Source organism: Mesitornis unicolor, unplaced genomic scaffold, assembly GCF_000695765.1.
Source record: "Mesitornis unicolor isolate BGI_N332 unplaced genomic scaffold, ASM69576v1 scaffold20284, whole genome shotgun sequence".
NCBI lineage: Eukaryota > Metazoa > Chordata > Aves > Mesitornithiformes > Mesitornithidae > Mesitornis > Mesitornis unicolor.
Genome location: NW_010178329.1, coordinates 9,081 through 9,679, shown reverse-complemented (window position 1 = coordinate 9,679; position 599 = coordinate 9,081). Strand labels below are relative to the sequence as shown.

The 599-nt window shown below is 43.6% G+C and overlaps 1 non-coding gene across 1 annotated transcript; it reads left to right on the top strand.

The window, feature by feature from the left end:
• Positions 1 to 272: 272 nt before the first annotated feature.
• Positions 273 to 345, top strand: TRNAF-GAA. Its single transcript has one exon. It is a non-coding gene; the product is annotated as a tRNA-Phe (tRNA).
• The last annotated feature ends 254 nt before the right edge of the window (positions 346 to 599 follow it).

Genomic DNA, 599 nt, shown 5'->3' with positions numbered 1-599 from the left:
CTTTCTACATTTCTCTCATTGCTTTTGATCCCTTTGTAGTTCAGCCACGTGCAACATCCAGTGGAATGCCTGGGGAGGAGAAGTATCAGAGTGATGTCATTCATGTATACAAGTATCTGAAGGAAGGGTGTAAAAAATATGAAGTCAGGCTCATTTCAGTGATCCCCAGTGACAGGATAAGAGTCAAGAGTCCACTGAACCAGTTTGAATAGTAAAAGTCTGAAAGGTAATTATATTCCATCAGGTTTTGTGAAAATTAGTGCCATAGCAGAGCTGAAGTAGCTCAGCTGGGAGAGCGTTAGACTGAAGATCTAAAGGTCCCTGGTTCAATCCCGGGCTTCAGCAGTGTTTTCCTGTAGTTTTCTGTGCTGGGCTCTTTGGTGCAAGAGGGAAAAGAAGTTTCTGAAGAGAGTCCAGCAAAGGGCTAGGAAGATGATGTTGCGACTAGAGCATCTTCCCTGTGAAGAAAGGCTGAGAGAGTTGTTCAGCCTGGAGAGGAAATGTAACAAGGGAGTATCTTCTCAGTGTAGTAATGTTGACCCACTGGTGTATGGGGCCATATAGGAACTCAAAACTGTCATTTGGGAAAAGGAAAAATA